General features: G+C 36.5%; 1 long non-coding RNA gene across 1 annotated transcript in view; it reads right to left on the bottom strand.

The window, feature by feature from the left end:
* Nucleotides 1-23,556, bottom strand: part of LOC307182655 — a 240,048-nt gene that overhangs the window by 75,867 nt on the left and 140,625 nt on the right. The gene's annotated exons all lie outside the window — the stretch shown is intronic.

The raw sequence follows: 23,556 nt of genomic DNA, 5'->3' as shown, positions 1-23,556 counted from the left end.
TAGATTGGACCTTAGTAATAAGCCTCAGTAATCTATTTCAGAAATGTGCATGACCTATGACTGCATCTCTGTGTCTGTCTCTTTAAATATCTCAGTCTGACCTGAAAAATAGTACAACAAAAATTAAATCAATATATAAATATTTAATGCTTGATCTGAGCTGAACCTAATTATGAGTTTTCTTTCTGTTTACAGATACGGTCATCTTCTCTTAAACTGTTAGATTTTATCATTTGTATGACATACATCTTTTTATTTCTATACTGTGAAAACATCCATATGGATATTCATCATTGCTTTTCAGGTGTCAAAATTTGTTGATAAATATATAGTTTATAAGAAGCATATAAGTGGCAAGTAACCAACTGTGACTATTAAACTAACATGAAATTCAAATAAAAAGTATGTGTGGTCTAATAAATAATGCTAATGGCCCAGGTTCAGATTAGAAATGAACTAGTTCTGTTGGTGAAGTCATTTTACCTAGCTATGCCTATAAGACAATAAAAAAGCAAAAAGCAAAAACTTATTGAAACCTATAAACTACATTTGGTTTTTGATAAATCAGTCCATATCTTTGTATTGAAATTATCTCTTCTTCCTATACATGACTGTCTCCAGTTCATGTTATGTTCAGGGAGAATGGATTTTCATCACATATAATGGTTTAATTTGATCAATTGTGCTTCTTTCTCAATATACCATCTGTTTGAGTCAGAGTTAAATTGTACATAACTGAAACTACTCTGTCTATTTTAAGCAGGAGAGGATTTAATACAGGAATTAAGTTCATACAAACTTATTGGAAAGCCTGGAGGGCAGACTCCAGTGTCATAGAAGTAAATCACCAGGCAAATCTCTACCTTTGTTATAATTAAGAATCTATGGCACTGTCATTGCAACCATAGGGTCCAGGAATGTATTAGTTTAGCTGTTGCAATCCTTAGGTTGGAAAATTATGCACTGTTGACTCCAGAGCCACATTATACCTATATATTGGCATAGGCAAAAATGGATGTCCTGAGCCCTCTCAATTGCACAAATTAATTATGAGACACTGGGATCCTTGCAAATGTTGATTGAGAAGAATCCAGGGCCTTTATGATTGTGATGGCCAACAGAAATGTAGACCTGTGATCTCCACTATATTCCTCTTTCCAAATACCACATGAATTTAACTAACTGTCCAAATCTAAACCACATTCTGAGCCCTGTTTTCAAAAGAGACTTAGAAATGTAGATTTTGGTTTCTCAACCTCAGAAGTTTAAGTATACTAGAAAGAGGGTGAATGGTTATTGAGCAGCAATGCACAATAATTCTTGCTGTCCATCTGTTTGTCTGTTCCCTGACCATTCACGCCTATCTTCCCATACATGTTTCCCAACAGGAGCAAGAGCAACAATTGATTTCCACCCAATAAAATGCAACAATTCCTCCATACAAATAAAAACATATTTACACTGTACCCAGGAGAAGAAACCCAAACTTCTTGTTAGTCATAGAATCCTTTCTGAGGTGATTCCCATTTACATACCTTACAAAGTTATCAAAGAAAAATATACAGTACAAAATGAGAGAAATGGAGTAAAAAAAGGAAATATGTTTAAACAGAAATAAATACATAAAGAACAAGAGACTACTGCAGCCTTTTTTTCTCCAAAACGTTATAAGACCCTATTTGTGTTTATAGCATCTTTTTTCTACTTTGAATTCCATGCTTTCGTTGGCTTCAGTTGTCTGGCATTAAATGGTGGGTGGGTTAAAGCAAACCTTCATTCCTGTTGGACCAGAGCCATTGGTAGTCATGCTTGGATTGCTGGAATTGTACATGAACTTTTTGCTTCAGGATATGGGAATATAAGGACACATCTCAAAATATCCCCTCCATTCCAGACACATACATAATCCTCGCTGACAAACTTTTTAAGAGTAGCCCTATGTCCCCTTAAAAATCAAAACTAATCTTCCTATTCAACAGAGAAAACTCTTTTTTTCCCCCATGACTTTTAGGTCATAAGGAGCCACAGATGGCCTTCTACTTCTACTTCTAGGAACCAGTGTGTTATCTGATAGAAGCATTGCTTTTTTGGATATTAAGGCCTCTAATGCAGGAAAGGTCAAAATTGTGAGAAGAATAAGGAAATTTTTATAAGAGGACTCACCCTCAAATTCCATATTATATATTCTTATCATAGGAGAAAATGTGCCAAAATGAATGCCCTATACCTTAGCTCTCAAGACCTGTGAAGCTGATAACGTAACACTGAGACCTCTGCTAATGTTGCCACAGAGAAGTCCAATGTCATCATGACCATGCTTGTCAAAAACAAACAAACAACCCCCCCCCCCCCAAGAAACCAGAAGATACAGTGGAAGCATAGCTCCACCTTGCTTCTGCCTTTAAATCTCATGTGAGTACCTCTGATTATTTGAAACCAGATCACAGCTAGACCTTATTTCAAGAAAGTCTGGAAAATATAATACAGTAGAAGGAATGTGAAATGGATGTTCCAATTAATCCTATCCACCACACCATGTAATTTTACCCCTGTAACGTTCTTTTAAATTCAGGTCATGGGCCATGGGTCGTCCAATTCCAAAAGCCAAAATTGATGAATTATTTTTCTGCTTAATTTCAAAATGGCATAAAATCTTTTTCCCCCAAATTTGTTTCCCATTTATTCAACTGCCTTTATTTCTTGCTTTATGCTAGATCTTTTTTTTTTTTTTTTTTTTGCAGCACGCGGCCCTCTCACTATTGTGGCCTCTCCCGTTGTGGAGCACGGGCTCCAGATGCGCAGGCTCAGTAGTTGTGGCTCACGGGCCCAGTTGCTCCGCGGCATATGGGATCTTCCCGGACCGGGGCACGAACCCATGTCCCCTGCATCGGCAGGCGGACTCTCAACCACTGTGCCACCAGGGAAGCCCCTACTCTAGATCTTAATTTTGCTCCTGCCAGCAAAGACTCTGTCATATTTGAATTTCTACATTTGACAACCAAGCTTTTAATATCATTCTGTCTGCAGTGGGTCACCTCAAGTTATCATGCCCCCATGGCCCTTACTTGCATCTTCCTCATTGTTCTCTATAAAAACTGTGCTTGTCCCTCAATTAATAACTTTCCAAATGAAGTTTCCCTAGGCCTACTCTCTGAGAGTTTGGCTACCTAATTCAAGGAACAATCCTTTATATTGATAATTATCTTTAGCCAAATGTCGCATATATATTCGGTTCTAATTGGTATATTTTATTAAATATTCTTGACATCTTTATTCTTGAATATTTCATTTATATTAATCTTGTCTCCTTTATGTAAGTATAATAACTTCCCCTTATTTTTTTCATTCAACAATTATTTACTCAGTGCTATCACATGCATAGTCAATTAACTGGATCTATGGGGATAGGAAAATGTATAGCCTGATAAACATAGAACAGCACTCTATGTGTAAAAGTTCTCACAGTTATTATGATTCTCTTATATTATAAAAAAAGTTGCAGTTGAATGTTGGCTACAGAGACACAAATCATACAAACCTAACTCACACACTTATAAATTATACACCACACTGCAGATTGAAGCATAAATTTAAAGAAATAAAGTGAGGTTTTATGGGTTCAAATATATTTTACTTTGCCATCCAAGTATACAACCTTGTAAATACCAAATAGGTAAGTATTAAAAAAAAAATTTCAGCTACTAACAACATTATTATACTTTATGTTGCCAGTTTCATTGTTTAGTTCTTTTGAATTCAAGGATTATTCCACAAAGGAAAAATTAGTTTTTTGGGTTTTTTTTTTTGCGTTACGCGGGCCTCTCACCGCTGTGGCCTCTCACCACTGTGGCCTCTCCCGCCGCGGAGCACAGGCTCCGGACGCGCAGGCTCAGCGGCCACGGCCACAGCGCACGGGCCCAGCCACTCCACGGCATGTGGGATCCTCCCGGACCAGGGCACGAACCCGTGTCCCCTGCATCGGCAGGCAGACTCTCAACCACTGCGCCACCAGGGAAGCCCCAAAATTAGTTTTTTAAAGACTTTTTAAAAGCACATTTAGGCAGTAATTGATTCCTTTTTTTCTCTTTCCTGCTTAGTGGGCTTCAGGAAGTCAAATCTCTTCATAAAAGGGAGAGAAAAACAAATCATAATATTACTTCCTTCCTAACACTGCTTCTAAAATATCTAGTAATATTTATTCCAAAATAATTTGAGTGAAAATTCTTTTTGCACATTACTATTTTCTTTATGCCTTGGTTGGTGACTGGGGCCAATCTGGCTCAAGATTTTAAGAAAGAAACTGTTAGTGGTCCATATAAGATTATGTAGTCTATAAAATAATATATAATGATCAATATGACTATATATAATGTAATACTGTATATATCTAAATAGCCACACACATATGCAAATATGTTATATCTATATATCTATGTATCCACACACACATGCATTAAAATGTGTAGTTTATTTGGGGAAAACACTTTGGAATGTACTAGTTGATTCCTTATTTGCTGCCCACATCTATCCAGTTCTTAAAAGGAGAAATTGCCAGTAACTTCTCTTCTTCCAGAAATTAAATGAATAATTATGTACATACTGAACTGCTTTTTTCTTACTTCTCAGTCATACTTATTCATTTAACTTATCTAGACTATAAGAAAATTTATTTTAACTTCTGCCAGGATACACATACACATATCTTAGCCTATGGTTAGATACTGTTTATGTTTTAGGGGAAGTGGAATAGTAGCTGTAGATTTTCAAACTTACTTTAAAATAATTTAGGTCATAAACAGTAAGTATTCAAGCTCAATCTCATTAGAAATCGTGAAACAAAATCAGGATGGTATTAGCATATTCACACATAAATCAATTAACAACATATAACTGTAAACCTATACTTCTATGTCTCTGCAATTGTCAATTTTTGATACAGGTAACAAGGTATAATTGGACCATTTCATAGTGTGAAGTGGTGATGTCTTCTTTTTTAGGTCCTTGTACCTGTAAAACAAAGGTGAGGTGGCAGGACTGATGAGTGCATTCACACACACTTGGTGTAAGTCTTCACACTACGTTCTATAGAGTCCTGTAATATTTGTCAATTAATATTACTTAAAAACTTTAAACATATTTTGTTTCCTCAAAATTACTTGCAGAAGTTTAGAGTCACAAATAAGAGTCACTTCTCGAGAGTCTTTGCCCATCCCTGTGTTTTAAAACTAATTTCAGAAAGGCCTAAGTACCTTAGTATATGGAGAAGGGAATGGTCTTTATGAAAATTCTTCTGAATTCTGCTCTTTCCTTCAGGTCCAGAGGCTCTGGTTCTCACCGTGGGACCACATGCCTTTCTGCAGCATTTCCTATTAGCTAGCTTATTCTGATCCTTGAGCAATGTGATCAAGCTGTAGTTTAGTCTCACAAGATTCTGAACAAATTATGACTCATTTGCACATCCTCATAAAATGGATGTATTCCAGTAACAACCCTTTATCTTCTAGAGTATCAGGATATTTCTCAATGTGCTGAGCATTAATCATCTGTGTTGGCATTACACGACTCATTGGTAAAGATGCAGCTCCTGGACCTTACCCACAGACCTATGTATCAGAACGTCTGGCAGTGGAACTTGGTGATTCTTTCATACTCCACGGTTTGGTAATTACTAACAGAAAAATAAGAGGTGGTTAAAGTGTACATGATAGAATGCATTTAGATAGTGGGTGGGTATCAGTTTGAAGTTGCTGAGTTTGCTATTCATATTCTTTTGGATCTGGACTCTTGGCCCAATGGATGTGCATCTTTGACACAGTGCTCTTGGGTTTCCCAAGTCCAGGGGTTATGGTGCACCCAAGGGATCACTCACAAAATGAAAGCTGCAATAAGTGAGTCCTATTGCGATACCCCACTATCTGACAGTCAAGCTGTATCACTGCATTAAGATTAGAGTCAGACAAAAGATAAATAATATGCTGATGGGTCATGTTTGCAAAAGGAATGGACGCCAAAATAAAGAACATCTTAGGAGGAACAGTGAATGTGTTAGATTCTACATTTATAATGGGTGGCCATAACAGAGAGATGAATTATAGTAGTACTTAATTTTAGGAACACCTCTAAGTCATATTGAAAAAAAACCACTAGAGAAGATAATTTATACTTGGTTAGATAGAGAATAGGATTAACTAAATGTATTCCAGTGGGAAAAAGATAATGCTCCTCTCCAAACACAAACTATTTTCTCTCTCCTCACTTATAAGATCAAAATTCAATTAATGATGGAATTCTGGTTCTAATTAGATGATAGAATGGCAAATTTCTAACTTTTTAAAAGTGTGAAGATACTTTAATATCTATATTAATTGGATAACAAAATAATTAATATATTAATTTATAGGAAAGGTCTTGAAAGTATAAATGGACTTCTGTTTGGTAGACAAATTGCTAAGCATGGATGTCACTTTGCAATTTATGCCCTGAATATAGAATTACAATGGCATTTTATTTTAATGCTCTGGTAATTAATGCTGTTATGATGATAAAAGTACCAATAGCAGTGAATAGCAAATGAGCAAATACAATAAATAGCAAATGAATCAGTCCTGACAGACAACTTATCAGACTGATAAAGTTATAATTTTTAGTTACTTTGAGATATTCTCTGAATTTTAAAATTTTTACTATAAGCAGCAGCCTTTGAGGTAAGTGTGCAGTATAACTGTTATTACTTTTAAAGAGCCTGAATTTTGTGGTCTACTTCTGAGACACACATTCTCAGGCTAATCAAGATCCATCTTACTCTTTAATTTTTCTTTCTTTTTTTTTTAGTGACTCACAGATTCTTTGCCCTTACTGAATCTACCTCCTCAGAGCTCAGTCTTTCAGAGTGCACAGAATAAATAAAAGTTATTGTTAATCTGCTCATAGGATGAAAATGAACATTATGCCACATTCATTTCTGTAGCCAGTTCTATATTTTGCTCCTTGATTTTAAAACTACACTTGCATTTATTTCTATGTACAGAGATCATATTACCTTATTCTTGCTTTATTTTCTTATTATCTAAATTATCTCTTTTGCAATTTCTCTATTTTTTATTTGAAAAACATTTTCTTCAAACACCCTATTTGTTGAAATTATTTCTTCTTAGATTGCCTTGTCTTCATTCACTTATTTTTCATGTAGCATTTATTAACTTCATAGATATCCTACAGAAGCCAGGTCACTGCTAAGAACTAGAGATACAAAATTGTCTAGGCTCATAGTTCCTCAAGCAATATTTGCTTTATTCTTCTTTCTACCTGAATTCAACCTGAGATAGATGCTGATCCTTTGCTATAGACTCAAAAATACAGCAATTAATCTAAAACATATATCATAAGTAGCTTTTTTATGGAAACGGAAGTCCTGTTGGTTGTCCCCTTTTTTTCTGCAGAACTTTTGCCCAGTGCCTCATATGCCATTTGCAGACAGTTATGACACATTTCCTCTCTATCAGCAAAGTATGTTTGAGTCACTGAAAATTCCTCAGGCTCTAATCAATTACCCACCACATATTCTGGCAGTGCTCCTGAGACAGCCCTTCATTTCACCTACAGCCCTCTACAGAGGGCTCCACCATGCTGAGAGCTACATGCATTTTTCTGCTCCTCTCTATCATAGGAAGGACCAGCTAGGACCAAGTTGAGGAACCACTGAACCAGTTTGGGCTGGAGAGGGCCCATAAGGAAGAAGTGAAAGGATGAGGAAGGATACAACCTCTCCTCTTGCCTATGATTAGGTTCATAAAGTCACCAGGTAGACCCTGGAAATCATGCCCTTCAGGGTGCTGAGATCTGCTAGGATAAGTAATTGAAATGACTTGGCCAAACCACAGGGTATGGGTGTGCAGGGACCAAGATCTAAGGGGTAAACTTAAGGGTGGAGAAACCAGGAAAGCCAACAGTGAGACTTAGTGGGACAGAGAAGTGGGAGACAGCATAAAGGAATTCTGGTGCCAAAAACTGGAGTGTCTTCTTGCAGTCCCCCCTGCAGCCTTGCTAGTGGAGGATTAGCTCACTAAAAGAACAGTTTCTTAAAGGCCATGACCATTTTACACATTCCACCGGGGTCCCTAACACAACTTTAAACATTTCATGTTCTACTGTTAGTTATTGATTAGTAAAATTTGGTTCCATTGTCTCCCTTTCTAATCTTATCTCTTGACTGCAAAAGGCTTGAATTTGCAAGAAAAATTCTAGCCAACAAAGGCATGTATTGATTCAGTATATTTCAAATATGGTGGTTTCCAAGTTCTTTTCATATTACAGAGCATTTTGTTATAGTTACATGAGTGGGAAGTACAAAAAGCTCCAAATTGGTAAGACATTTCCACTTTTATTATCAGCATTTTCATTAAAGGAAAACATTAAATGCCTGCTCTTTTTTGAATAATTCATATTCGTTCATTTTGTATTATTAAACTTTTGCTTCTCAGATTGATTTTCATTCACAAAAGCAAATTTATATAATGGCTTGGTTGGTGATATATAGTAATTTCAAAACCACTTTTCATAAGACGTTAAAAAGAGTTAACCAACTTCCCTTTCAAAATATATTTCTCCATGTACAGACTATGTTGACATTAAATGAACATGATAGGGCAGTTTTTCATGTAATATAGTAGTACTAGACAAAACAGTGTTTTATGTAATTAGTACTATATATTAATAACTGCTGCTCATGATGTATCTTTTCATTATTAGTGTCATTGCAAGAGCAGTTTAGACAAGGCTGAAAATCCACAAGATGACATCAGTTAATACAGTGAAGACAGCTGAAAATGTAGAGCATTCATACAGGAGACAATGTATTGTAATGGAGATTTCCGTTTCATCTCTCAGCAGAGAGCAGCCACTATCTTTTGTGTTTAGATAGACATATGGATATATGAAAAATTATAGAATAGGATAGAGGACATGATAATCAAATGAGTGTTCTGACCGAATGTTCTAACCTATGAAATTATCAGTCCATAACTACATGTGCAGAACTTATGAGCGACATTATCCTGCATTATATCAGTAAGTACATTAAAGGAAATAGCTAGAAGAATAAAATTAAGAAAAAAAGATTTTTACTTAAAAAGCTTCTTTTCAGGAATGGTAGGAGTTTTTCCCTAAGCCACCTTAATTTTAAAGAAGCTACATAAACCCAGAGAATGGTTTTAAAAGTAACTAAAAGTCTCTTAAGAGGTACTCACTTTTTGAAGCTTTGCTGAGATTCATGTTAAATTTAATGTGTGCAAAGAAAAATGTAAAGAATTATTTTAATAATCTTGCCTACTTGCTCTGATTTTGACCCTTAGATTTCTTTTTTCTCTCCCTAAGTTCACATTAAAGAAATGTTAAATATTAAACTAAGAAACATTAAAAGGAACACATATTTCACTGAATGTAAACTTTACTCCTATTAAGAAAGCAATAAATCCTAGTATATACTATAACAGTAAGTATTCTCTTTTAGCTTTGTGGTAGCATAGCTTGGGTAAATTAGAATCTACTTATGTTTTAAGGTCTTACAAGAGAGTGTCACACCATTGATTGCTGGATAATGGAGAGAATGTTAGCTACTCAACTGTGTTTACATTCTTTAACAAATTTATGAACATGTAATTATGCTGTATCACCCTCAAAAATTTGTTATTGGTGGATGATCTGTCCAAGTCAGCTGGACAGCAGGAAAATGTTACAAAAAAGAATACATGGATGTAAAATTAGTGGGTGGAAATTATGTAAATTAAAGTCAGTATCATTTTATAAGTATCCTTTAATCTTTCTACTTCTTTATCAACTCAAACCACAGATAAATTGGATTTATCTAGTGCTTTAGAATAAGTATGCACAGGACTGACAATAAAGGTGGAATATTTTCTACACACCTGAATATTTGAGTTGGAAGCCTATACCACTCTAATGCCTGTGTAAGGATTAACCTACAAAGAACACACTTTCTAGTTCTCTCTTTTGCACATCTTTCTTTAAGCTTTGCCATTCTTTTAGTTATGCATTGGTTCATTCAATCAGCAGGTATTTTTTTGAGCTCCATGTGCCAGGCATAGGGTGAGGTACTGAGGGTGTCAGACAGATCCTTTTCCCAATATAGCTTCCATTCAGTAGGACAAGGCAGGCAAAGCAAAAGTAAGCAACTAAAGATAGTTTCAAAGAGCCATAGTGCTAAGGAGAAACAAGATAGAAGCCAGACACAGAGAGAAAAATACTGCATGATCTCACTTGTATGTAGAATCTACAAAAGTCAAATTCATAAAAGCAGAGAGTAGTACAGTGGTTACAAGGGGTGGGGAGGTGAGGGAAATGAGATGTTGGTAAAGGAGTACAAAGTTGCAATTATGTAGGAAGAATAAGTTCTAGAGATATAAGGTCCAACATGGTGATTATAGTTAATAACACTGCATTATGTACTGGAAATTTACTAAGAGACTAGATCTCAAGTGCTCTCATCACACAGGGACACACACAAATAGTAACCATGGGAGGAGATGGATATGTTAATTAGCTTGACTGTAGTAATCATTTCACCATGTATATCAAAACACCATGTTGTACACCTTAAATATACATAATTTTAATCTATAAAACAGTAAGATATAAATGATTGGCATAAAATTTTTTGAGAAAAGACTTTGATGTGATACTGGGGACTAAAGAGAAATATCACATCTACAAATCTTGAAATAATGTACTCATAGCAAATATAGTAAAATAACTTTTACTATATTTACTCCTATTTTTTTTTTTTTTTTTTTTTTGCGGTATGCGGGCCTCTCACTGCCGTGGCCTCTTCCGCCGCGGAGCACAGGCTCCGGATGTGCAAGCTCAGCCGCCACGGCTCACGGGCCCAGCCGCTCCGCAGCACGCGGGATCCTCCCGGACCGGGGCACGAACCCGCGCCCCCTGCATCTGCAGGCGGACCCTCAACCACTGCGCCACCAGGGAAGCCCTTTACTCCTATGTTTTAACGTGAAGTGAATATATCAAAATTACTCCAATAAAACCTTAGTTTGGAACTGTTTTTTTTTTTCTTTAAAGCTAAGCTTACATGGTAGAAAATGTTTTATTTAGGGGAAGGAGTACAGTGGGAGCTTCTTTAGATAAGATGTTAAGGGAACGTCTTTCTTAAGAGGTGACATTTGAGCTGAGAACTGAACGATGAGAAATGGCTGACCATGAGAAAGTCGCAGGGAAGGATGTTCTGGGCAGACAGAACTGCAGGTGCAGAGACATAAGACAGCGGTGAGGAGGGCCCATGCAAGGAAGCAAAACAGTTCGATGAGGCTGGAGCCAAGAGGGCTAAAGAGAAAGAGGTATAAAAAGGGAAGAGAGGCAGGCAGGTGACAAAATATCTGCAACTTTGCAGGCCATGGTCAAAGCTTGAATTCTATTTTAAAGCAGTGGAAGCTATTATATAGTTTTAAGCAGGAGAGTGAGGCAGTCTGAGTTATAAGGACCTCTATTTTGTTAATGAAGTATGGGGTTGAGTTGGGGAGGAATGCAGATGGTTTGAGGAGGAGAATACAAAATGGTTCTTTTGGAAACTGTGGAAAATGAGCATGCTCAAGCAAAACTGAAGTCTAGTTGAGACTCATGTGTACAGGATCAAATCACTGTCATTTCAAGCACACTATGAACTGTACTGTAAAGAATAATTGTCTTGATCCTTTTGCTGACTCTTATTTTCTATAGCAGTTATTTGTACTACTTTACATTAAAATCTTTAAATGTATTTAACAATTTCTCTCCAATTTTTATAAGTTCCTTGAGGATACAGATGATGTCTTGTACGTCATCATATGCTCTGCTATCCCTAACAATGCCTTTAAATGGAAGGCATTCAATAACTATTTTGGGGAATGATTTATAGTCCAACTGACCTAGGCTCTGTATATAACACATTGCATCTAAGAAATGATAAGATCAATGCCAAAATACAAATTTCTCTTAGTGTCACCTGCAATATTTTCCTAAATAAATAGATGAATATGTATGCACAGATTGGAATGCTGTATTTGTCAGTACATTTTCAAATAAATCCGTAGCAAATTGGTTTCAGGAGGATGTTCCTCTTTGACAAACTCCAGCTTAATAACACATGTTTTGTGTTCAAACTGGAAGCTTTAAAACTCTATCTGTATTCCTTAAATAGACACTTTAATCCTTTCAGATTTACAATCTGACCAATTTCTGGACAGAAGAGATAACTAACCAACACAAGCTCAAAGAGCATATGTAGCTCTTACAGATTCATAAATTCGTGTTTTAACTTCAACACCTTTTTTCCCTCCCATATTTCATTGAGAGAAGGAGGAAAAGGGAGGGATAGGTTATCTTTGTATTTTAGAGTAATCATGGTTTCCTTAAATTGTCAGCTATTATTGACACGATGTTGCTTTTTCAAAGAGTGCAGCAAACCATTTTCTTGGACAGTATTTTTGTGAAACTTGATGTGGTGTCAGAGCATCATTGAAAGTTAGGACAGAAAGGGACCCTGTTAAAGTCATCTAGCCCCTGCTGAATGATGAAGGATTCTAGTATGTGTGGAATGCATCCAATTAGTCTGAAAAACTACAAATTGAAAATTTTAAGTGTTTTCTTCCTTCCACATATATCAAAGTTCTTATATTCTGCAGTTGGCCTTTCTGCTAAAGTGCTTTCAATTATGTAAACTAGTGTTCTTTATCAATTTAAATCCAATATTTCTGATTATATCATTGCCAGGGAATAAAAATAATTTCCTTCCATCTGAGAAGCATTATTTTATATATTTTATGCTAACAATACATCCATCCCTCTTCCCCTTCAAATTATCTAGACTGCGTATTCAGTTCCCATGCATTCTTACATTCTATTTCCTTTCTCTCTGTTTGTAGTCTTCTTTGTTTACTGATTGGGTTATACAGCTGCACCTATTAGCATTTTGGGCCCAATTATGACTTTAATTTCATAATACTCTGTTGCTTTAGCAGGAAAATAAAATCACTGGCTTCTGATATCACATAAGGACTTCTTCCCAACAATTTCACACCTCCCTTTCCTTTTTGTTAATCCCAAACACGTTCCTGGTTTAGCATGTTTTTTTCCCCACCCCAACCCTGTTCCTCCCACCCTATCATAGATGGATAACAAGAGTAATGAAAAGGAAAGTTGAGTTAATGGAAGATCTGAAAATACCCCCCTAATTCTAGGATAGTTATTTATGGAGTAGTGGTCAAGAAGGTGGGCTCTAGAAGATAACAGACCTGAATCTGACCTCTGGCTCTGCTACTTGTTTCTTCTGCAACCTTGGCAAGTGACTAAACTTTCAAGATATTGGCTTTATTTGTGAAATGTCTGCCCACTGACTATAATTTAACATCAAGTTCTTTCCAAAGGCACGTACTATCTCTCAAGCATCTGATGTCAATTCACCTCCTCGGGTTCACCTCTCTCTTCTGCTCTCGTCCTTATGTTCTATGATACTTAACTTTTTGAACAGCGTGGTACACACAGTGCTGTCTGATGCTTTCGTGTATTACATCACCTACTTTCTCTGCCTGGTTTCCCCTTCCATCTTTGTTTGTCTATGTCTTATCCTCCTTTAAGACTCAAGTCAGACATCATGTGCTTTAAGACACCTTCCTCCCCTGATGCCTTCCTAGATGGGCTAATTGTCCTTCCTTCATGTTCACATTGCCCCCAATGCATCTTTCTATAATTGCACTTAACAGTTAATGTTGGAATTCCAGGTCAAATTCTAATCATCTTTCTATACCTAGTGCCAAGCTCAGAGTGACCTCTACCACTTTTCCTGACATTAGGGAATTGGTAGAAATCCACTTCCTATTAAGTGACAAACAGATTAATATCAAGTCCTTCAGAGATATCCTAGGTATTTTTACCTTTTAGAGTGAAGAATAACTACACCACCATCCACCTGAGAGGGAAATCTCTGTGGCCCCTCAGGGAGATATTCTGAAAGAACTAGTGAAGAAGGTATTAGAGGTCACGAATAAATACTCTTTCTCCTTGGAATGTATACCCTACTTTGTTCATTCTTTCAACTCCACTCAGAACCTACTTACTCTGTCTTCTCATTTGCCATCCCTGATTAGCTGCTCCCTACTCTGTGCTTCCACGGTACTTTGTTCATGCCTCTATTTTAGCCTTTACCATGTTGCATTTTAATGATCTATACACGTCTAACTTCTCCTCTGGAGTGTACCTTTCCTAGGAGCAGAGGGGGCATATCATCCTCATTTACACTTTGCAATTGTTACCATCCCTGGCACATCATAAGCACTCAGTAAATACTGAACAAATGATCCAAGTCAGCCAAGCGTTGTGTTTGGGTGAGGTGACTCAATATTACCCGCTGGTCAGGAGGAATAATAGTGTATCAAGACGCATTAAAGAGCAAATAAAAGACAAGCTCTTCACTGTGCTGAGTGTGTTTTCAGTGCCTTCTTAAATGTCAAAGGGTGAATCAAGTTCACAGTGTTCCTGAGAATCTAAGGAAGAAAAAAAATTCTGTGCATGCCTTAGAGATGCCAGGACTCTTATTTTACCTAGTTTGCATGTAATTTTTTGTAGAGTAAATAGACTCCACTCATCTGGATATAAGACAATTTTCTGAATATACTGGACCCTCCAGCTGCTGGTGGTGATTCTCTTATGACTGTGGTGCTTGCTTTCAGGTTCTTCCTGTTTTCACTTGCATTTTTTTTAAAGTAGAATTCACCTGAAGCCAGTTTTCACACTGCAGAGCTAATTTCTATGCAAAAGTGAATGATGTTTCACATTAAATATTCCTTAGAGCATAAAGCTGACATTAAATGTATAATTTTAAGCAGTTCAAGCAGTATTCACTAAACGGTTGACACAAGAACAAGGATCACAGGAATATGTAGGTGAGAAGGAAACGACAGGCATGCCAAGGCTTTTTCCATCACTTCACTACAGTCATATCTTCATTTATCTTGCTTTTTACATGGGGTTTAATTTTTATTTTTAAAAACTGGGTCAGATCCCTTAGGACAAGCTAAACCTAGGGATACTGAGAGTCATTAACCCTCCGAGGCCACCAGGAAGATGACGTTGTAAAAAGGGCAATAATATAATTTACTAGATGGTATCTTAATTGTCTGAAATCCAAATGATAGTTTTTAATTATAAAGGTGTAAATTTCAAAGTGACCACTTTGTGCTAAAGGTAAAGTTTACGCATCTCATTCTTAAGTAGACCTGTTAGCGAAGGGACATATTTCACACACTGCACTCTCAGGCCTGTGGAGTTCATAAGTGAGTATAACTGTAAGTATGTAGAGCTGGAGGGAATTCCACTTTTGATGGCACAGAAAGGTTAGACATCCTGTACCCAGGACAATTTTGGATTTAGGTCAGGCAAAGGAATGACTTATTTAAAAAGACAGTGTGAGACCGTTGACCTTTTGTTAAGTGTATTCACTGAAGAGTGTGCATTTGGCTAATTTCACAGGCAGCGAGCTATGTAAATGCACAGTGGAATGCAAAGGAAACTATGAATACTTTTAAATTCATATGTAGCACAATATATACATATAGATTGTCCTTTATTTGAAGGTGATGCTGCCATTATCGTCTCTGCTATTTTCTGTGTGTTCAGATCTGGCTGTTTGATTGGCAATTCCTACTGTGTAGAGTCTGCATATGTGTCAACTAACAACTGCAGCTATTGCCTGGAGGGCTTGATTGCTGGGTTGTTCAATATTTATTAAGCACCCAGGAAGTGCTAGGTGCTGCATTGAACAGTGCAAGTGTAAGACTGCTGCCGTCCTCCAAAAATTCTATTCCAAGGTGACTAGTGGAATGCATATGCTTTTTATGTTTTATGCAAGTTGACTGGAACTATGCAATTAGGAAAGGGACCATCATTCACCAGATGTTGCTCCTCAGTAACATGGAAAGTAGGTGGCTAATGTCTTTCTCCTTCATTTGGAAGTGTTCAGGTTAGAAGGTCATGTTTGACTGAACCTATTATAAAGATCTACTAAATGTGAACAACAAGGAAGAATGATGTGAAAATGTAATATTGTTAGGGCAGAAAAAGATGTGAAAACAACTCTGGGTCAGTGGACCTTTGCTTAAAGAAACCGGAGAGAAAAAAATCCAGTAATCTTTTCAAGGTTTGGTCACAGTAAGCTTTTGGGTCAAACTGAGCAACACTATCTTTGGCCACGGCTTACACTGAATTCTGATATAGTTTCTCCACATTTAACCATAGTATTTATGTTAATAATGACGTTATATAAGGTAATAATGGAAACCAGTAGACTCAAACAACAATATTTGTTTTTCAAGTTTGGGTGCACTCGTATTTCTTAAAGTATTTGACACAATTGTAGAGTTTCCTCTTAGTAACAACAGGATTTTTAAATAACTGAAATTAGGAACTAATGTGTAGGGTAGAGGTTTAAGAAGTTAGTTGAAGTCTTATGCGGTGATATCTACAGCCAGTGTTAACCCTAGCATGCCATTGTTAAGAAAAATAAATTACTCCAATGTATAACTAAAATCACTATGATCTTAAATGTACTTCTTAAATTAAACCTGAGAACTTTTATCTTCAGCTGAGTTATTTACAAGTAGCCAATATATTAAGCTGTGAAGTGTTTTTGTAGAAAACATGGTGAAAATTTTTGTGTATATTAAAAAATAATGTGTTGCATTTTCTTTGCAACTGAAGAAAAGAGCATATTTAAGTGTAAAGTTTAGGAATTTTTGTTTTCATACTTTCAAATGACAAAGATGTCATCTACATGACCAAACTAACTGATTTTTGCATTCAAACAATTTTAAGGCATTTAATTTAAAATACTCTTAAGATCTGATAAAGAGAGTGCTAATGCAATGTCTTTTCTCTAGTCATAATTATAACAAAGTGAATGTTATATAAAGAAGAGTTGGTCAGGACATGAGTAATAATATAGTATTGACAGTCAAACTGCTCTCTCTTTTGATGATTTTAATTTTCCAGGATTTAAGTAGAGAAGTGTAAAAATGCCAACACCCACTTTGCTGCTACTCATCTAATAGCTTCTTATCTAATGGAATATGCATTAATTCTTTTACCTGACTTATCCATTATCCCCATTTTAGTATATTATATGGCCGTAACTTATCCTGTAACTGTGTGGGCAAAATTAAGAAAAAGTCAACTGTAGGTTTGCAGAAAATCCAGAACCCAATTAAAGCTGTGATACATGAGCTGCAAAGTTCACTGAAGAAAATAAAGGTGGCAAGAGGAAGAGGGGGTGACTTGAGGGGCTGTGAGTCAGTGGAGAGTCAGAAGATGGTATGGAGGAACTGGTGAAAAATAACATATTAAAAATTTGAATACAGAATGAAATCTTATAACTTAGAATGTCTTCCCCTCAGATGTACAGGGATTCCAAGCACACTACTGTTCTCAGGTAAACTATTCTTGTTTCTTGCTTCACTTGATGGTCTTGTTTCTTTCAGTCAACAATAATGAATGCAAGAATCAGTCTTAGTTCAGAGAGGCATGGGGAATCTCCATATTAGAAATCTATTGGTAGAGAATAATGTATTTTTTTCTCTCCTTTTCTTTCTCCCATTGATAAAGGATTTGATCAAAATGCTATGTGCTTACTGAAATAACCAAAGAGGGTCTTGACTTTGCTAATCATTGTAACACTATCTCTATTAAGCCCATCTTTTGGATATGATTCCCATTTTACACAGGAGGAAATAGATTATATGAAGTTTTCAAAACTATATGGACAATAAATGAAGGAACTGGAGCTAGAATCCAGGAACACAGATCTTTCAATTATTAGTGTGGAGAGCTTTTACTGTCACTCAGCCTTTCTTTGAATTGACTTCCTTAAAAATAGGAATGCATGCCTGGAGATGTTTATTGTTTGGTCTTACCTAACAAATTGAAATATATTGAATTCAGGATTCAATAATTTTGTTTTGTACTTACCTTTTGATTGAGAAGAAAAACAGTGGAGATACTGAAGCTTGAATCTGTACAATGCCTTTTATAGTTTAATGTACTTTAAAATTATCATTCCATTAAAACCGTATACATGAGAAGCTGAATGAAAAGTGGAGAAAAAACCAGCTCTTTATTTGAATCACCCCCGATATCTAGCTGGTAACATCATGAAGATGAGAATTTTTCAGCTGTGATCAACAGAGCTGTGGGATCTCTGGACTCCCTTTAGTAGCAGCCAGAGGGGAACAGATGAGGGTATAGAGGGTGAGAGGGTGGTGGTCTGCACATTCCTCAATTCCACAAGAGCAACTCGACTTTGATTTGTTTGATATACTGGAGCTTCCCTGGCCTTATTTTGAAGAAAGAGTAGCAGGACTAAATAAATTGGTACAAAGTATTTAGATAATTTTTTTTGCAAGTTTCTGCATATCTGAAATTGAACCAATATATCACATAGTATATTTTGGAGTTATATATAGTTAAGATTTTCATGGGCTCTGTTTTGCAGAGGAGACAACGGCAGCACTGAGAAATAAAGTGCCTTTCCCTGAGTCTCATGAAGAATCAGAGGCCCAGCTGAATATAATTTTCAAGGCCAGGCATTTCTAGCTCAATGCTCTACCCATTAGAGCACACTCACTACCTCTTTGCTTTCACAGTTGTTTATATGTGGTTTTAACAGCAGTTTTCATTAATGCCTCTTAAATGATTGAAATATAGTTTTAAAAACCTGAATTGTTACAACTGCATTGTTACCTTTGTCTTTATTAGTAAAACAATCTTTTTGCTTGTTTACTCTGTTAAGTGCTAATGTAAATACAGCTTTTATTTAGCATATTCTTGCTGACTGTTTTTACACTTTTTTGCTACCTCTAGCCTAACCATATTTGTCTCATTCTTTTGAAAATCTTCTAATTCTAAATTAAATGGAGCTGGGATCTATTCTAAAAGGAATGGTACAGCAGTGTTCCTGTTTTTCAATTCTAATTAAAGCCTTCAACTCCCCTGCACTTATACTTCTGCGAATCCCATCGCTGCTGCACAAATGCTATTGTAGCTCATACACGAGTTATTCTAATATAATTAAAACGATCTAATATCTCACTTGTTTGCTGAGAAACTAAGTGTATTCTCTTTCGACACTCATCAGTTTAACTTCTAGATAATATCAAAGAAAAAAATGTCATCTTTATAATCTCATGGCTGATAGAATATTTATTTTTATTCTTGATACGATCATTTAAATATTTTTTTCTCTAGCACTTCCTGATTGCTTGTTTAAAATTACAATTCAGGTGTTAATAAGCTGTATCGTTCTAAGAAAAGTCACTTAATCTCCTCTAGGCTTTTGTTTCTCTAAAGGAAGACATATCAGAGAAACACTCCTTGTAGTCTAGGGTCCACGGAGGAAGCGAAGGGGGCTTCAACCCTACCAACTCCCTCCATCTGGGTTACAGTCAGTGAGAGCCCCCACTCCTTTCCAGTGAAAGCTTGTACCCAGGCCACATCAGTACTGGAGTGGGGTTGTTTGTGCAGTTGATTTAGCTCACTCAGTGATCCCAGAAAAGTAGGTGTTCAACCATGAACACCCAGCTACTTTGGGCATAAAATTTGGTGTCCATATCTTGGGGCCAATGGTCATTCGGGGCAAAAAAAGAAAAACAAAAACACCTTCATCTGCTCTGTTGATAACAAGGTCTTTAAGTAGTCACAGTTCCAGCATAACTGAAAGGTAGAAGTGTCAGTTCCTGAACATACGACTACCTCCTTTCCTTTTCATAAATGAGAAGCACCCAGATTATTAACCTGAAGTAATAGCTACAAAAAGCAAAGGTGAACCAAAGTGAAAATGCAAAGGAGATTGTTTTCCTATTCCCTCAGAAACAGTCGCAGGAACCATTTGAGGTCTGATTTCTCAGCTTCCCCTCAGGGCCTGCTATTTTGGTTCACACACAGGATCTCTCTCACAGGACAGGTGCTTGGTATCCTAAGGCTGGCATAGGAGAAGCTGGCTTTCTGTCATTCCACTGTTGCCATTAAGGACAGGACAGCACCCCATCCCTAGTCAGAGCTTTACTGACATTCCTCCTCTTCTTCGGCTCCTGTCATTTGTTCATTTACTCACAGGAACAGTTAAAAACAAGAGAAACAGGTGTTGAACTCATCAAACTGTGCACTTTTCTTCAGTTGAATCTCATCTAGCTTCAAATGGGAACAAGACGTTCTTTCTGCTATGGATGTTCTTCTACTGCTAATTTCTAATTCTTATGATTTTCTCAGGTCTCAGCTCAATGGTATTAAAAGGCATAAAATCCCCAGTAAACTATGTCTGTTGTAAGGGCATGACCCTGTTTTCATGAAGGAGAAGAGCCTTTAGGAATAAGTACTTATTTTGTAACAGCAATTTTGACTCTCCAGAAATAAAAATAATAGAAACATAGAACTGTATACCAGGAAAGAATCAATAATTTCCCCCAATTTTTTCCCATGAACCTCATTTTCCAGCAACTGCTGTACAGTGTAATTTGATGGATACTATCAATCTTTAGTTTTCTTTCTTACTGGTCTCACAGTTTTTCATGTAGTCATTCTGGTTTTCCTATTCTTTGCATGTCTGATAACCAGAGGAGATGTATTGTTTCCAAAGCATGAAAATTTTAGAGCAAGCACCCTAGAGTGCTCTTTCTTATTGTCTAATTCAGTGACGTTATAGGTATTCAAATCTAACAGAAAAAGGAATAATAGGAATGACTATTAAAAAGCATATTCAAGAATGGATAATAGTAGCAATCATTTATTAAACACTAACTATGTGCAGATTCTGGATTAGGCTCACTAAGTCAATAAATATACACGGAAAACAAACTATTTTCTAGGCATTTTTTATAAACTCTTGGAATATAACAGTGAACAAAAACAGACAAAATTCTCTACTTGCATGATGTGGTAGGCAGCCTCTAAAATGGCCTGCAATGATCCTCACTTCCCTGTGCTCACCTACCTGTGCAAAACCCTTCCCTTGAATGTTGGCTGGACCTAGTGACTTACTTTTAATAGAATATGGCAAAAGTGTCACTTCAGACATTAGGTTACAAACATACTGTGGCTTCCATCTTGGAATTCTTCTTCACTCTTTTGCTTGCACTCTTTGAGGAAAGCCAGCTACCACGTTGTGAGTTGCTTTATGGGAAGGTGTGCATGGCAAGGAACTGAGGGAGGCCTGTGGTCAACAGCCAGCAAAGAACTGAGGCCATCAGTCCAACGGTCCACAAGGAACTGAGTCCTGCTAAGAACCGTGTGCGTGAACTTGGAAATGTATTCTTCCTTGAGCAAACCTTTACAAAAGGCCATAACCGCAGCTATAAGCTTGACTGAATTCTCATGACAGACTTCAAAACACAGGCACCTAGCTAAGCTATGCCAGGAATCCTAACCCACAGAAAATGTGACAAAGTAAATGTTTGTTGTTTTAAGCCACTATATTTGGGGTAAGTTGGTATGGTATACAATAATGGATAATTAATTAAAGAAGAGAGAAGAGAAAATAGGTAAAGAAGAGAGATAGTACTGGAAGGGTGAAGTGAGGAACACATGGCAAATTTAAATAGCAAGGTCACAAAAGGACTCACTCACATCATAAGGTTTAAGCAAAAACCTGAAGGAAGTGGGAGGGTAAACCGTATTAATGTCTGAAGGAAGAAGTTTGCAGGAAAGAGGAACAACAAGTTCAAATGCTCTGAGGTAGAAGTAATTCTGTAATATTAGAGAATGCAAGGTTGCCAGTGTGGCTAAAAAGGAACTAGTGAGAGAGAGAGAAATGGTCAAGAAATTAGATCAAAAAAATATAAGGAGAAGCCGCATATGTGTGTCTGTCTGTTTGTTTTTTTTCTTTTTCTTTTTTTGGAGAAGAGGTAGGTGAAATTTCAAGTGTTCGTGGTTCATTGTAAAGACCAGATTTTTATAAAGAGTGTACCAACTGGGGAAGCCAATCAGAAGCCTAGTTAGGCAAGGAGATACAATGTATATCAAATATAATTTAATTGACTCCTTAGAACTACCCTGAGAAGCAGATATCACTAACTATACTTTAATTGCAAGGACACAGTTGAGAATAATGAAGTGACATGCCCAAGGCTATACAGCTAATTAAAAGGAGAATCAGAATTGGAACTCATGTGCTTCTGTCTCCAAGTTGGAATCCTTATTTCAGAGTATTATCCAACATTACCTGCCCCATCCCCCATATGTAAAATACTGAAAGATACACAAACTGGAAGATAAAAAAGAAAGGACAAGTAAGAAACAGGCTGACATGGATGGGGGCGGGATTATCTAATTATTCCATACACAACAGAAATCGTCAAGAAGTACTTCTTTGACCTCTTTTAAAGCAAGAAACATTATATATGAAAAGCACAGCCTATGTTAGGTGACTTATCTAAAATCACTGAAGTCAATAGAAGGACCAGAAATAGAACTCAGTTCTCTGAACTCTCAATTTCTTGTTGAACAACCAGAGAACACTCTTTTCCTATTAGTTAACCTTTATAAGGTATTTTGCTGATGAAAAGTGCTATTATTACCTTGGAGCTTTTTTGAAAAAAAACATTAAGACAAAAACATTTCTAAAACAGTTATAATTGATTATGTCACCCTTGTACTTTAAGCTTCTGAAGTTCACCAAATTACAGTGCACTAATAAATGAAGATAGTACTTCATTAAAGACTTTAGGCATTTTCTGAAATGAACTGAAATTAACAAAAGGATCTACAGGGTAAAATGCAAATCTTCTGTAAAATTCTTTTCTACAAAACCGTTCAAAAGCTCAGGTGATTAATACAGCTGTAGATTAGTATGAATTTAAAACAACACATGAGTGAACTTTGAAATCAAACAAATGAAGAGTTTTCACATACTAATTTTTATGTCCAGCCACTGTTAACTTATTACACCATAGATTTTAGCTGATAAATGTATGTCTGTGTAGGAACAGGAAAAATAATCTCTTAGCTCTGCTGGATATATCCTGCTTCTCTAAGAAAATATTATTAGTTGGATGGATACCTTTTGTTTTATTAGATAAGACCTCTGGTCAAATAATAATTCCTAGAAGGTACAGGGACTGTGTATATCTTTCAACATACACTGCTTTTAATTCATGTAAACAATACTAAAAATACCATTAGCCTCATTTAGACAAATGAGGAAACTGGGGATCACAGAAAATTATCACATAATAAATGGGAAAGCAAGGTTTTCTACCCTGATGACTTAGCCTCCTAAATCCATATATTTTAACTAAGGGCTTTAGTTAGAGAACAAGAATTCTGGGTCATTTCCTATTTATTTTGTTTCTCATTTTTTTCTTGTGTGTGTGTGTGTGAGAGAGAGAGAGCGAGAGAGCGAGAGCGAGAGCGAGAGCGAGAGAGCGAGAGAGCGAGAGAGCGAGAGCGAGAGCGAGAGCGAGAGCGAGAGAGAGAGAGAGAGAGAGAGAGAGAGAGAGAGACAGCAAAATGTTT

Source organism: Stenella coeruleoalba (assembly GCF_951394435.1).
Source record: "Stenella coeruleoalba genome assembly, chromosome: 2".
NCBI lineage: Eukaryota > Metazoa > Chordata > Mammalia > Artiodactyla > Delphinidae > Stenella > Stenella coeruleoalba.
The sequence above is the reverse complement of the archived record's forward strand: the minus strand, read 5'-3'. Positions and strand labels throughout refer to the sequence as shown.